Source organism: Hyla sarda, chromosome 10 (assembly GCF_029499605.1).
Source record: "Hyla sarda isolate aHylSar1 chromosome 10, aHylSar1.hap1, whole genome shotgun sequence".
NCBI classification, from domain to species: domain Eukaryota; kingdom Metazoa; phylum Chordata; class Amphibia; order Anura; family Hylidae; genus Hyla; species Hyla sarda.
This window is the reverse complement of record NC_079198.1, coordinates 126,986,882-127,003,846: the sequence shown is the minus strand read 5'-3', so window position 1 is coordinate 127,003,846 and position 16,965 is coordinate 126,986,882. Positions and strand designations below refer to the sequence as shown.

General features: G+C 36.9%; 1 long non-coding RNA gene across 1 annotated transcript in view; it reads right to left on the bottom strand.

The window, feature by feature from the left end:
- Nucleotides 1–1,381: 1,381 nt before the first annotated feature.
- The window catches only part of LOC130294371 (uncharacterized), a 16,719-nt gene continuing 1,135 nt past the window's right edge, over nt 1,382–16,965 (bottom strand). Inside the window, exons 2-3 of the long non-coding RNA XR_008848471.1 lie at nt 14,810–14,881; nt 1,382–1,994 (exon numbers count right to left, since the gene is read on the bottom strand). This is a non-coding gene — a long non-coding RNA (uncharacterized LOC130294371). The remainder of the gene's footprint in view (nt 1,995–14,809; nt 14,882–16,965) is intronic.

Sequence of the window (16,965 nt, the reverse complement as noted above, 5' to 3'; positions counted from 1 at the left end):
GCAGTTCCACTGGGCCTAATGCAACACAAATAAGCTAATAGCCCAACTAGTTACCATCTAGCTTACACCTGCGGTGCACAGCAGGAGCTAGTGGCTGGTCACCTAAGCAACGTATGGAGTTGGGGTGCTTATAAATATATATAAGTGATGTTCAAACTGCATCTGCAGGTGTGGTTTGTAGCCGCCTGTCACCCAATATTATCTTGAGTGGTGAATATATACAGTATATCACGCCCCGGAAGAAGCTATTAATGCGAAACGTCGGATGGTGTCGGAGGTCCTACTATTCTTCCACTAGGTGATACTTGTATTCCCCCCTCCCCCCCTTTTACTGCATTATATGTATACTTTTTCTACCCTTAACTGCAGCATTAGTGGGCTTACAATTTATATATATCCAACAAAGTAAGAGACGAAATGATAGCCGGCACTCACCAGTCTTCTTAATATTCTTCTTTATTATACTCACATTAAGGATAGGTAGGGAACAGACGTAGGGGGGTTACATGGGCAACAAAGCTCCGTTTCGTGCAGCAGGTGCACTTCGTCCGGCCATCGAATGGCCGGACGAAGTGCACCTGCTGCACGAAACGGAGCTTTGTTGCCCATGTAACCCCCCTACGTCTGTTCCCTACCTATCCTTAATGTGAGTATAATAAAGAAGAATATTAAGAAGACTGGTGAGTGCCGGCTATCATTTCGTCTCTTACTTTGTTGGATACATATGAACGCTTTTTACTAGCCAGAGCACCACTGTCACCACAGCACTATAAGTGTGAGCGTTGCCCAGAGAGACTGCACTACATCCCCGTACTCACAGTGCCGCATGCATATCTACCATACGAACTTTTACAATTTATATAGGATACGCTGCATGTTGGTTCAGCGTACACACGTGTATTCATTTACCAAGTAGACCTCCCATTCTGCACTTTTGTCTCTGTTAATATGTTTTCTTAAATGGTTTTAAATGTGTGTTTGTGATGCAGTTATGTTCAATAAAATGTATATATTTTGATCTTTATACGTCTATCTTTCTTTTTTAGCTTTAATCTCAATGCGTAGGATCTTATACTCCAGGCACTTCTTGTATGCATATACAGTATATCAAAAACATATATAGACCCGAAATTAGGTCCAACCACAACGTCTACAGACCTATATACCGCTTGATGTCGCAATCTGTTATTAAGCAATATTATCAGACCCACCAACTCCTGTTGCTTTAACTGATGAGGACCTGATTGGCCCCTTCCAACATTCGTATAGGTACCCCCGTGGCACTGTGGTTTTAAAACGTGTGTTTCTCACCTTATTCATTTATTAGTAAATACACAAATAAAAGTTACATTTTATTATTATTGACACATGTATCATAGAGGCTTTATTTAACCTCTCTGGGTTATATTGTTGTGATTTATCTATATCTCTACATGTGTCATTGGGCCAGAATTGAATCGTATAAAATATAGAAGCTAGACACATAAAAAAGACATGTAAAGAATCTGCATGACCTAGTGAGTATATATATATATATATATATATATATATAGAATCGTTATGTGTTTTCTTTGATATGACAGGTACGCTTTAACACCATTTTATATCAGAGGGTCCTACACAAAATTATAAGATTCCCCGATCGTCCTCTGTCTCCCAACTACACGGTCACAAAATGTTATTGATAAACTGCACAATCCATCTGATGGAGAAACATCTTCTCATAAGAGTCTCTGTTTATTACGAATAAGCAAGGACGCTGACACCAGCGGACAATAGCTCCGGGCTCCATCCATTTTGCAGCCATGTTGTTGGTGACCTGTCCCCTGCAGAAGAGCGGTGTACGCTCTGCACTGATCCCCCCCACTCTTATGGATTTCTCTAATACAGTGCGACCACTTAAGCTTTCTGTAAAGGTCACATGTGCAGCACAGATCTTGTTTTCAGGTTATTTTCTCTTCTACTTTCTCATCTCCATTACTGTCTGAAAAACACTGAAAATGGAAGGAAAGATTCAGCCATTATTTGTTGTACTGTGTTTATATAATCTGCCTCAATGTCGAGGCGTCCCCTCGCTGGAAATTACATGATTATTTGGGGTATCACAATGTTCAAGAGAAAACTTAAAGTGTCATGTAAAAGAACCGTGAATAAATCAATAGTACAAGCAAATCTAACAAACTCTATAACACTGCTCAGAAAAATAAAGGGAACACTAAGATAACACGTCCTAGATCTGAATGAATGAACTGATCGTATGAAATACTTTCGTCTTTACATAGTTGAATGTTCTGACAACAAAATCACACAAAAATTATCAATGGAAATCAAATGTATCGACCCATGGAGGTCTGGATATGGAGTCACACTCAACATCACAGTGGAAAACCCCACTACAGGCTGATACAACTTTATGTAATGTCCTTAATACAAGTCCCAATGAGGCTCAGTAGTGTGTGTGGCCTCCACGTGCCCGTATGACCTCCCTACAACGCCTGGGCATGATCCTGATGAGGTGGAGGATGGTCTCCTGAGGGATGTCCTCCCAGACCTGGACTAAAGCATCCGCCAACTCCTGGACAGTCTGTGGTGGATGGACCAAGACGTCCCAGATGTGCTCAATCGGATTCAGGGGAATGGGCGGCCAGTCCATAGCATCAATGCCTTCCTCTTGTAGGAACTGCTGACACACTCCAGCCTCATGAGGTCTAGCATTGTCTTGTATTAGGAGAAACCCAGGGCCAACCGCACCAGCATATGGTCTCACAAGGGGGCTGAGGATCTCATCTTGTACCTAATGGCAGTCAGGCTACCTCTGGCAAGCACATGGAGCGCTGTGTGCCCCCCCCCCCCCCAAAGAAATGCCATCCTACAGCATTACTGACCCACTGCAAAACCGGTCATGCTGGAAGATGTTGCAGGCAGCAGAACGTTCTCCACGGCGTCTCCAGTCTCTGTCACGTCTGTCACATGTGCTCAGTGTGAACCTGATTTCATCTGTGAAGAGCACAGGGCACCAGTGGTGAATTTGCCAATCTTGGTGTTCTCTGGAAAATGGCAAACGTCCTGCACGGTGTTGGGCTGTAAGCACAATCCCCACCTGTGGACGTTGGGCCCTCATACCACCTTCATGGAGTCTGTTTCTGACCGTTTGAGTGGACACATGCACATTTGTGGCCTGCTGGATGTCATTTTGCAGGGCTCTGCCATTACTCCTCCTTGCACAAAGGAAGATGTAGCGGTCCTGCTGCTGGGTTGTTGCCCTCCTACATCCTCCTCCATGTCTCCTGATGTACCGGCCTGTCTCCTGGTAGCGTCTCCATGCTCTGGACACTACGCTGACAGACACAGCAAACCTTCTTGCCACAGCTCACATTGATGTGCCATCCTGGATGAGCTGCACTACCTGAGCCACTTGTGTGGGTTGTAGACTCCGTCTCGTGCTACCACTAGAGTGAAAGCACTGCCAGCAATCTAAAGTGACCAAAACATCAGCCAGGAAGCAAAGGAACTGAGAAGTGGTCTGTAGTCACCATCTGCAGAACCACTCCTTTATTGGGGTGTCTTACTAATTGCCTATAATTTCCACCTGTTGTCTGTTCCATTTGCACAACAGCATGTGAAATTGATTGTCAATCAGTGTTCTTCCTGAGTGGACAGTGTGATCTCACAGAAGTGTCAGTGACTTGGAGTTACATTGTGTTGTTTAAAGGACAACTGCAGTGGCAAACATTTATATGTGCCCGTGCCTCAAAAATAAACAAAATAAACTCATATATATCTTCCTACGAGCCCCCGTTGGTCCGGCACAGGCCTCACGGTCTGGCAGTGCTGACTTCATTCCACTTCCTGGGGACGCCGCAGAGTCGTTGGCGTATCACCGGCCGTGGCGATGTCCCGCCCCAGTCTGTGATAGGCTGAGCCCACTGTCATGTAAGGATCTCTGGCCGGCTTCTTAAATGACAGTGGGCTCAGCCTATCACCGACCGGGGCGGGACATCGCTACGGCCGGTGATACGCCGACAGCTCTGTGACGTCCCTGTCCCCAGGAAGTAGAATGTGGTTAGCTGCCGGACCGTGAGGCCTGTGCCGGACCAACGGGGGCTCGTAGGAAGGTATGTACGAGTTTATTTTGTTTATTTTTGAGGCCCGGGCATGGACATATATAAATGTTTGCCACTGCAGTTGTCCTTTAAGTGCTCCCTTTATTGTTTTGAGCGGTGTATATCTTATCAGAGAAAAGTGCTGCTTGTTTGAAAGGGTAGTTCACTGGCCAGCAGTCGGAACATTTAGTTCCAAACGCTGTGTGCATGCTGTGGGGGTCGGCCACGCCACTCGTGATATCAGACCACGTCCCCTCAATGCAAGTCTATGCATTGAGGGTCGTGGTCTGATGTCACGAGGGGGTGTGTACACCTTTACAGGGAAGGGACAGGGTGAGTGAGGAGGAACGGAGATGCAGGAAGAAGCAAAGACATAGACTCAAGCCTGTCTCACAATAAGTGCTTGATTCAGGTTAAACTTTTTAGTACTGCTCTATAATGTCCTCAGTACTGCTGCATCTTTTGAGAGTTTGCTACAGAAAGGTATGTAATCGGGAAGCCCTGTTTTCTGCAGGAGCCATCACTGAGACTAGTCACCTATTCTGGGGGGCTAACATGTGTTAAAGTCCCCTTGAACATTAAGCATAAAGCACATCTAGTAGTACAGTAAAATGTATTTTGATGGTAATGTTATCCAAGAGGAAGGCACTGGCAGGGAAGTACCTAAATACCTTTTATTACAGTGTCTGCAGAATCAGTGAAGCTCCCAAGCTGGAATATAACCAGTGGAGACCTCGGGATTTTTATTCTTATTAAACATAACATTTTTGGGTACCAGAACTGATCTAGACTGTCAACTGAGATAGCTTTATCCTTGTAGTACAGAACAGGAATTTTAGCTCAGATGTTTTTCCATACATTATCAAAAACATATTCTTATCGAGATAAACCTTTATCAATACGCAAAACCCATAAGATGAAGGACGGAAGAACCCAATGAATTCCAAAGAACTGGATGACCATGAAATAGTGTCCCAAATCTCCCCAGGCAAATGTTGGAGCAATAAGGATTGGGTATATTGGAGAGAAAAGCAGCTGCCAGTGTGCAGAGAGTCTGGAGGAGATGAAGAGTCTGGAGGGGACAGAGGAGTCACAGAGAAGGGGGGTCTGGAGGAGGACAGAGAAGTGGACAGAAAGGTCTGGAGAAGAAAAGAAGAGTCTGGAGGATGACGGAGGAGTCACAGAGAAGGGGGGGTCTGGAGGAGGAAAGAGGAGTCACAGAGAAGGGTCTGGAGGAGGACAGAGGAGTCACAGAGAAGGGGGGTCTGGAGGAGGACAGAGGAGTCACAGAGAAGGGGGGTCTGGAGGAGGACAGAGGAGTGGACAGAAAGGTCTGGAGAAGAAAAGAAGAGTCTGGAGGATGACGGAGGAGTCACAGAGAAGGGGGGGTCTGGAGGAGGACAGAGGAGTCACAGAGAAGGGGGGGTCTGGAGGAGGACAGAGGAGTCACAGAGAAGGGGGGGTCTGGAGGAGGACAGAGGAGTCACAGAGAAGGGGGGGTCTGGAGGAGGACAGAGGAGTCACAGAGAAGGGGGGGTCTGGAGGAGGACAGAGGAGTGGACAGAAAGGTCTGGAGAAGAACAGAAGAGTCTGGAGGATGACAGAGGAGTCTGGAGGAGGACAGAGAAGTCAGGAGAAGGAGAGGGGAGTCCGGAGGAGGACAGAGAAGTCTAGAGTAGGACATAGAAGTCTGGAGAAGGACAGAGGAGTCAGGAGGAGGACAGAGAAGTCTGGAGAAGGACAGAGGAGTCTGGAGTAGGACAGAGGAGTCTGTAGGAGGACAGAGAAGTCTGGAGGAGGACATAGAAGTCTGGAGAAGGACAGAGGAGTCTGGAGGAGGACAGAGAAGTCTGGAGTAGGACAGAGGAGTCTGGAGAAGGACAGAGAAGTCTGGAGAAGGAGAGGGGAGTCTGGAGGAGGACAGAGGAGTCTGGAGTAGGACAGAGGAGTCTGGAGGAGGACAGAGAAGTCTGGAGAAGGACAGAGAAGTCTGGGGAAGGAAAGGGGAGTTGAGGAGGACAGAGGAGTCTGGAGGAGGACAGAGAAGTCTGGAGAAGGAGAGGGGAGTCTGGAGGAGGACAGAGGAGTCTGGAGGAGGACAGAGAAATCTAGAGGAGGACAGAGGAGTCTGGAGGAGGACAGAAAAGTCTGGAGGAGGACAGAGAAGTCTGGGGAAGGAAAGGGGAGTTGAGGAGGACAGAGGAGTCTGGAGGAGGACAGAGAAGTCTGGAGAAGGAGAGGGGAGTCTGGAGGAGGACAGAGGAGTCTGGAGGAGGACAGAGAAATCAAGAGGAAGACAGAGGAGTCTGGAGGAGGACAGTAAAGTCTGGAGGAGGACAGAGAAGTCTGGGGAAGGAAAGGGGAGTTGAGGAGGACAGAGGAGTCTGGAGGAGGACAGAGAAGTCTGGAGAAGGAGAGGGGAGTCTGGAGGAGGACAGAGGAGTCTGGAGGAGGACAGAGAAATCTAGAGGAGGACAGAGGAGTCTGGAGGAGGACAGCAAAGTCTGGAGGAGGACAGAGAAGTCTGGGGAAGGAAATGGGAGTTGAGGAGGACAGAGGAGTCTGGAGGAGGACAGAGAAGTCTGGAGAAGGAGAGGGGAGTCTGGAGGAGGACAGAGGAGTCTGGAGGAGGACAGAGAAATCTAGAGGAGGACAGAGGAGTCTGGAGGAGGACAGAAAAGTCTGAAGGAGGACAGAGAAGTCTGGGGAAGGAAAGGGGAGTTGAGGAGGACAGAGGAGTCTGGAGGAGGACAGAGAAGTCTGGAGAAGGAGAGGGGAGTCTGGAGGAGGACAGAGGAGTCTGGAGGAGGACAGAGAAATCTAGAGGAGGACAGAGGAGTCTGGAGGAGGACAGAAAAGTCTGGAGGAGGACAGAGAAGTCTGGGGAAGGAAAGGGGAGTTGAGGAGGACAGAGGAGTCTGGAGGAATGGACAGAAGGATCTGGAGGAGGACGGAGGAGTGTGGAGGAGAGGACAGAGGGGTCTGGAGGACAGAGAAGATTAGAGGGGACAGAGAAGTAAGGTAAGGTATTATCACCATGAGACAGAGCTATGTGATCCAGAAAAGATTTAAGGTATACCCCAAATATACTCCCCCCCTTCCTGACAAGGTCTTCAGATGTTCCTGTTTGTTTCATTGTATCCACAGAGAATATGATCCAAGAATAGGAAGATAAATGACTCATTTCAGCTGTAGAATACAAGGGGTGGGGGTGGGGAGGTGTGAGGGGCTCTGAGGGTCCGCAGAGACTTGTGACTCTTGTTTTACATAGAATGATTGGAGTTTTCCTCCTGTGGATTGTGACAGTGAAACCACCCGGGCTGAGATTAATCCACTTTATTCCGGGCATGGAGGAGAATGCCCTGTGCGCCGCCGCCGCAAGCGTTCATTAGCGCCTGATTGCCTGGTGTGTACGGCGCCCGGCTCATACATATGGAGGACGCGGTCGGGCCAGACCCGGAGCCGCCGCTCATTTCCTTCCTCCTCCGTCTAATTGATTGTCATTATGACTATGTGCCGCCTGCAGCAGGAGCCGCCCCCCTCCTGGGCACCGGCGCTGGCACTGCCCTCCGCTAATCATCTAATAGCAAGGCTGGCGGGGAGTCCTGCGCATTACCGCACCGCTCACTATTCACACTGCACACAATGATAGTGCGGCGGTAATAAGGCGCAGACTAAACGCAGCAATTACAGCAATCTGCGGCGGGAATTAGCCGCTTCGGATGTCAGATATTTGCGCTAATTTCAGCAAATTGACTTCAGGGAGAATCATTTACATTAAAAGGGAAGAATACAAAGGATCTGAGGGAGGGAAGTGCCTAAAATTAACCCCAAGAAACCGGAGAATGAAGTCTAGTATCTAATACAGAGATAATGTACAGATATATGTAATGTACAGATATATGTAATGGACAGATATATATATATAGTGTACAGGGAGATATATAATATATAATGTACAGTGAGATATATAATATATAATGTACAGGGAGATATATAATATATAATGTACAGGGAGATATATAATATATAATATACAGGGAGATATATAATGTACAGGGAGATATATAATATATAATATACAGGGAGATATATAATGTGTAATGTACAGGGAGATATATAATATATAATATACAGGGAGATATATAATGTACAGGGAGATATATAATATATAATATACAGGGAGATATATAATGTGTAATGTACAGGGAGATATATAATATGTAATGTACAGGGAGATATATAATGTACAGGGAGATATATAATATATAATATACAGGGAGATATATAATGTACAGGGAGATATATAATATATAATATACAGGGAGATATATAATATATAATGTACAGGGAGATATATAATATGTAATGTACAGGGAGATATATAATATATAATGTACAGGGAGATATATAATATGTAATGTACAGGGATATATATAATATATAGTGTACAGGGAGATATATAATATGTAATGTACAGGGAGATATATAATATATAGTGTACAGGGAGATATATAATATGTAATGTACAGGGAGATATATAATATAGAATATACAGGGAGATATATAATATATAATGTACAGGGAGATATATAATATATAATGTACAGGGAGATATATAATATATAATGTACAGGGAGATATATAATATATAATGTACAGGGAGATATATAATATATAATGTACAGGGAGATATATAATATATAATGTACAGTGAGATATATAATATATAATGTACAGGGAGATATATAATACATAATGTACAGGGAGATATATAATACATAATGTACAGTGAGATATATAATATATAATGTACAGGGAGATATATAATATATAATGTACAGGGAGATATATAATATGTAATGTACAGGGAGATATATAATATGTAATGTACAGGGAGATATATAATATATAATGTACAGGGAGATATATAATATGTAATGTACAGGGAGATATATAATATATAATATACAGGGAGATATATAATATATAATGTACAGGGAGATATATAATATGTAATGTACAGGGAGATATATAATATGTAATGTACAGGGAGATATATAATATATAATGTACAGGGAGATATATAATATATAATGTACAGTGAGATATATAATATATAATGTACAGGGAGATATATAATATATAATGTACAGGGAGATATATAATATGTAATGTACAGGGAGATATATAATATATAGTGTACAGGGAGATATATAATATGTAATGTACAGGGAGATATATAATACATAATGTACAGGGAGATATATAATATATAATGTACAGGGAGATATATAATACATAATGTACAGGGAGATATATAATATATAATGTACAGGGAGATATATAATACATAATGTACAGGGAGATATATAATATATAATGTACAGGGAGATATATAATATATAGTGTACAGGGAGATATATAATATGTAATGTACAGGGAGATATATAATATATAATGTACAGGGAGATATAATATATAATATACAGGGAGATATATAATATATAATATACAGGGAGATCTATAATATATAATGTACAGGGAGATATATAATATGTAATGTACAGGGAGATATATAATATATAATGTACAGTGAGATATATAATATATAATGTACAGGGAGATATATAATATATAATGTACAGGGAGATATATAATATATAATGTACAGGGAGATATATAATACATAATGTACAGGGAGATATATAATATATAATGTACAGGGAGATATATAATACATAATGTACAGGGAGATATATAATATATAATGTACAGGGAGATATATAATATATAATGTACAGGGAGATATAATATATAATGTACAGGGAGATATATAATATGTAATGTACAGTGAGATATATAATATATAATGTACAGGGAGATATATAATATATAATGTACAGGGAGATATATAATATATAATGTACAGGGAGATATATAATATGTAATGTACAGGGAGATATATAATATATAATGTACAGGGAGATATATAATATATAATGTACAGGGAGATATATAATATGTAATGTACAGGGAGATATATAATATGTAATGTACAGTGAGATATATAATATATAATGTACAGGGAGATATATAATATGTAATGTACAGGGAGATATATAATATGTAATGTACAGGGAGATATATAATATGTAATGTACAGGGAGATATATAATGTACAGGGAGATATATAATATGTAATGTACAGGGAGATATATAATGTACAGGGAGATATATAATATATAATGTACAGGGAGATATATAATATATAATGTACAGGGAGATATATAATACATAATGTACAGGGAGATATATAATATATAATGTACAGGGAGATATATAATACATAATGTACAGGGAGATATATAATATATAATGTACAGGGAGATATATAATACATAATGTACAGGGAGATATATAATATATAATGTACAGGGAGATATATAATATGTAATGTACAGGGAGATATATAATATATAATATACAGGGAGATATATAATATATAATGTACAGTGAGATATATAATATATAATGTACAGGGAGATATATAATATATAATGTACAGGGAGATATATAATATGTAATGTACAGGGAGATATATAATATATAATATACAGGGAGATATATAATATATAATGTACAGGGAGATATATAATATATAATGTACAGGGAGATATATAATATATAATGTACAGGGAGATATATAATATGTAATGTACAGGGAGATATAATATATAATGTACAGGGAGATATAATATATAATGTACAGGGAGATATATAATATATAATGTACAGGGAGATATAATATATAATGTACAGGGAGATATAATATATAATGTACAGGGAGATATAATATATAATGTACAGGGAGATATATAATATATAATGTACAGGGAGATATATAATATATAATGTACAGGGAGATATATAATATATAATGTACAGGGAGATATATAATATGTAATGTACAGGGAGATATAATATATAATGTACAGGGAGATATAATATATAATATACAGGGAGATATATAATATATAATATACAGGGAGATATATAATATATAATATACAGGGAGATATATAATATATAATGTACAGGGAGATATATAATATATAATATACAGGGAGATATATAATATATAATGTACAGGGAGATATATAATATATAATATACAGGGAGATATATAATATATAATGTACAGGGAGATATATAATATATAATGTACAGGGAGATATAATATATAATATACAGGGAGATTTATAATATATAATGTACAGTGAGATATATAATATATAATGTACAGGGAGATATAATGTACAGGGAGGTATAATATATATTTTACAGGGAGATATATAATGTACAGGGAGATATATAATATATAATGTACAGGGAGATATATAATATATAATGTACAGGGAGATATATAATATATAATGTACAGGGAGGTATAATATATATTTTACAGGGAGATATATAATGTACAGGGAGATATATAATATATAATGTACAGGGAGATATATAATATATAATATACAGGGAGATATATAATATATAATGTACAGTGAGATATATAATATATAATGTACAGTGAGATATATAATATATAATGTACAGTGAGATATATAATATATAATATATAGGGAGAAGTATAATATATAATATACAGGGAGATCTATAATATGTAATATAGAGGGAGATATATAATATATAGGGAGAAGTATAATATATAATATACAGGGAGATATATAATATATAATGTACAGTGAGATATATAATATGTAATATAGAGGGAGATATATAATATATAGGGAGATGTATAATATTTAATGTACAGGGAGTTCTATAATATGTAATATAGAGGGATATATATAATATGTTATATACAGGGAAATCAATGCACCACACAACACATAGATCGTACATGTACAGGGATCTCATATATGAAGGATCATATATAATGGACAGAGATCTATGGACACCTATAGATCATATATATGAAGGATCTATAACGTGTAGTATACATGAGATCTATACAACCCATACTGAAAGCATATCCCGTGTATGGGGATCAAGTGTACGGAGGATCCATGATATATAATGAACAGGGAGATGCCTATATAGATCTCATATGTACACAGCGGATATACGCTATGAGCAGTTATATATATATATATATATATATATATATATATATATATATATCTGTAGTAATAATACAGGGATGACATACATAATATGCTGTAATAATGTGTAAAATGCAGGGATCACATATATGTAGGATCTATAATGTATGATGGATTTTGATAACATATTTGTATAGTGTGTATATATATATATATACTATGCATGGAAATGAGAGCATGTAACAGTTATCAAATATAATGTACAGAACGCATCATAAATGTGTAAGATCTATAATATGATACAGTATATTATGTGTTTATGTAGAACATATGAAAATATATACATATATGTGTGTGTGTGTGTGTGTATGTGTATATATTTATATATATATATTGTAATGTAAGTGGATGAAGTAAAATGACTTTTCTGTATATTTCTGCGCCCTCCCTCCTGGTTTCTCATCTTCCTGATCTGGGAGAAACAAGTAACAGAGACTGTGATTGATTATATAGGACACATAAACACAATACACTACAATAGAAATACTAAACATTCTATAGCATCATGAGTACATCCCCGATATATATCACTGCTCCCCTCTTTATGTCATACATAGGATATACAGGGACCCATAGAACTGACACAACTGCATTTCGATATATTTTCTGCTTTGAAAATACATGAAATCTGCAAAGTTACAATGTAACAGCCGACAGAAATCTTATTGTGTCGGCTGTTACATAATAAACACAAAAAATAATAATAATAACCATGTGTGCAAATATTCAGCACTGCTCCTTGTCCTGTATATAGCAGTGTATAGACATCACTAAAGAAACATATATATATATATATATATATATAGCGATCTACAGAACAAGGTAACAGGGTGATACACACAGAGTATACAGACTATACATATACACAGACGATAGATATATACAGACTATACATATATACATATACAGACTATACATATATACAGACTACACATATATACAGACTATACATATATACATATACAGACTATACATATATACATATACAGACTATACATATATACATATACAGACTATACATATATACAGACGATAGATATATACAGACTATACATATATACATATACAAACTATACATATATACATATACAGACTATACATATATACAGACTATACATATATACAGACTATACATATATACAGACTATAGATATATACAGACTATACATATATACAGACTATACATATATACAGACTATAGATATATACATATACAAACTATACATATATACATATACAGACTATACATATATACAGACTATACATATATACAGACTATACATATATACAAACTATACATATATACATATACAGACTATAGATATATACAGACTATAGATATATACAGACTACATATATACAGACTATACATATATACAGACTATAGATATATACAGACTATACATATATACAGACTATACATATATACAGACTATAGATATATACATATACAAACTATACATATATACATATACAGACTATACATATATACAGACTATACATATATACAGACTATACATATATACAGACTATAGATATATACATATACAAACTATACATATATACATATACAGACTATACATATATACAGACTATACATATATACAGACTATACATATATACAGACTACATATATACAGACTATAGATATATACAGACTATAGATATATACAGACTATAGATATATATACAGACTATAGATATATACAGACTATACATATATACAGACTATAGATATATACAGACTATAGATATATATACAGACTATACATATATACAGACTATAGATATATATACAGACTATAGATATATACAGACTATACATATATACAGACTATAGATATATACAGACTATACATATATACAGACTATAGATATATACAGACTATAGATATATATACAGACTATAGATATATACAGACTATACATATATACAGACTATAGATATATACAGACTATACATATATACAGACTATAGATATATACAGACTATAGATATATATACAGACTATAGATATATACAGACTATAGATATATATACAGACTATAGATATATACAGACTATACATATATACAGACTATAGATATATACAGACTATAGATATATACAGACTATACATATATACAGACTATATATATATACAGACTATAGATATATACAGACTATACATATATACAGACTATAGATATATACAGACTATAGATATATACAGACTATACATATATACAGACTATATATATATACAGACTATAGATATATACAGACTATACATATATACAGACTATAGATATATACAGACTATACATATAAGTCAGTGTAGTTAGTAAATATTTATAGTAACGATTTGTTAAATAGATGAGGAAATTATCAGTGTTTCTCAACCAGGGTGCCTCCAGCTGTTGTGAGTTGTAGTTTCGCAACGGCTGGAGGCACCCTAGTTGGGAAACACTGGATCAGGGGAATGGACAAGTATAGGGGAGAGGAGTTTGTGTCAATCACAAGTCACCGCTACCACTTACCTTCGGTTTTACATAGGACTGCAGGAAATGATCAGTGATCGGGGGGAGATATCTGCCTCTATATATTCGTTGCTGGTGGAGAAGAGACGGAGCAGAGATATTATACATCACCTATATACTATATATCACCTATATACTATATATCACCTATATACTATATATCACCTATATAATATATATAACCTATATACTATACATCAATCTCCTATATACTAAACATCGCCTATATACTATACATCTACTATATACTATACCTCAATCACCAATATACTATATATCACATATATACTATACATCTACTATATACTATACAGCAATCACCTATATACTATACATCACCTGTATACTATACGTCACCTATATACTATACCTCAATCACCTATATAATATACATCACCTATATACTATACATCACCTATATACTATACATCAATCACCTATATACTATACATCACCTATATACTATACCTGAATCACCCATATACTATACATCACCTATGTACTATACATCTACTATATACTATACATCAATCGCCTATATACTATACATCACCTATATACTATACATCTACTATATACTATACAGCAATCACCTGTATACTATACATCTCCTATATACTATACATCTCCTATATACTATACATCTACTATATACTATACAGCAATCACCTGTATACTATACATCTCCTATATACTAAACATCGCCTATATACTATACATCACCTATACACTATACCCCAATCACCTATACACTATACATCACCTATATACTATACCTCAATCACCTATATACTATACATCACCTATATACTATACATCTACTATATACTATACAGCAATCGCCTATATACTATACATCACCTATATACTATATGGAAGATGATTCTGTGTTTATATTAGGAGGACACTGACATCTATATAACTACATATATATATATGTGCGGAGGTTAGACAGGTATATATGAAGGATATCTACAGAGACCGGAGATTGTTACATCTATCATTGGATCATTGATTGATTATTAATGTAATGTAAATAATAATATAAGATACACATGGCGCATGATTATATGTAAGATAATACACTATACATACAGAGATGGATACACTTCATACAGTTCTAAACACTAAATAGATACAAAACCTCCAAATATATGTAGAGACACAAACTACACACACGGATATAGATACAGTATATACATATTCTATTAATAGAGATACATATACTCCATTTAGATGATCGATAGATATGAGATAGATAGATAGATAGATAGATATGAGATAGATAGATAGATAGATAGATAGACAGATATGAGATAGATATGAGATAGATAGATATGAGATAGATAGATAGATATGAGATAGATAGATATGAGATAGATAGATAGATAGATAGATATGAGATAGATAGATAGATAGATAGATATGAGATAGATAGATAGATAGATAGATATGAGATAGATAGATAGATAGATAGATATGAGATAGATAGAGAGATAGATATGAGATAGATAGATAGATAGATGGATAGATATGAGATAGATATGAGATAGATATGAGATAGATAGATAGATATGAGATAGATAGAGAGATAGATATGAGATAGATAGATAGATATGAGATAGATAAATATGAGATCGATAGATATGAGATAGATAGATAGATATGAGATAGATAGATAGATAGATAGATAGATAGATAGATATGAGATAGATAGATAGATAGATATGAGATAGATAGATATGAGATAGATAGATAGATAGATAGACAGATCGATAGGAGATAGATAGGAGATAGATAGGAGATAGATAGATAGATAGATAGATAGATATACTTGGGTTAAATGCAGATCCCCAAAGGAAGTCCAATCAGAGTGCGGTTTATTCCATAGTACAAAGTCTTGACTTGAATACTGTGCAGTGAGTCTACTATGGAATAAACCGCACTGTGATTGGACTGCCTTTGGGGAGCTGCATTTAACCCAAGTCTATCAGTCTGGAGTATCTCCCCTATACGTGCACCCACCCAAGTCCTTCTATCTGGATAGATACATAATGATAAACATCCTTCATACATTTACAGCATTTACTATCTATCTCATATCTATCGATCTCATATCTATCTATCTATCTATCTCATATCTATCTATCTATCTC